Source organism: Raphanus sativus, unplaced genomic scaffold (genome assembly GCF_000801105.2).
Source record: "Raphanus sativus cultivar WK10039 unplaced genomic scaffold, ASM80110v3 Scaffold0868, whole genome shotgun sequence".
Lineage (NCBI taxonomy): Eukaryota > Viridiplantae > Streptophyta > Magnoliopsida > Brassicales > Brassicaceae > Raphanus > Raphanus sativus.
Window position 1 is genome coordinate 8,177 of NW_026616182.1, and position 1,022 is coordinate 9,198.

Consider the following 1,022-nt stretch of genomic DNA (forward strand, 5'->3'; position numbering starts at 1 on the left):
ACAAGCCAGCTTGGTTTATTATTGGCCCAATATGATTATGCACGACCATTATGGTCTATTTTAAGTTTATTTGGTTTTATTATTTATGTCAACTCATTAGAAATAGGTTTTGGGCTTTATAAACCCATTAGGAGTCGGTTTGGTGTTTTAAACCAATTAGCAATAGGATTTGGTTTTGGTTTTCCTAAATCACATTGGTTTAGGCTTAGGGTTTTATGTTTTATGCTTTTTAACAGCTGAACCACGTCCATGTATCATTCAGCCATTCTTTTATCAATAAAATTACTTTTGGTGCAAACCAGTCTTGAGACGACACTGTCTCCTTTGTTCACAAGTGGTGAATGTGTTCTATATCACACTAAGGGAGAGTTAATCTTCTGTGATCCATCCTAGACACCAAGCAGGGTGAACCTGTGTCTCAGGAGTAGCAAAACATATTTAGAGCAGCTCATAGTTCTAAGGAGAAGACCACCTCCATCACTTTTCATCCACCCACGCCTCCTTCAAGTGATCCAGGGAGAGACAGCCATTCCAGGGCTGCACCATATGGCAATATCTTCATGATTCTTATCAAACCAGAAGGACCTAAGATGTAAGAAGCTTGATTTGAAACCATTAATCAGTGTAGAATGACCAGGAAGTTGAATAAATCTCATGGGAGTTATGAGGAAGAAGCTATCCCACTGTGGGAACCGAAATTCGCACCGTCAATATATCGTATAAATAAGGGAAGTAGGAAAACCCTAATTTCCCAGAGGTCCCGGATTTCTGCGGAGCCAACGACAAGTGACCAAATAGACGCAGAAAATATGAAAAGATAACAAAACGAGTTTTACGTAAAGTAGATATATGTTTCGAATGCGCGTAAGAGCGTTGCGGCGATTACAAAAGATTGTAAAAGCTTTGACTGCGAGAACGGTCGGCGATTTTCCTAGTTCTTGCCGTCAAAACCTTAAACCTAATTGAGTCGCAGCTCGATAACAAAAAATGAAAATCGTACGAAGAAGGTTTTTTTAGGATTT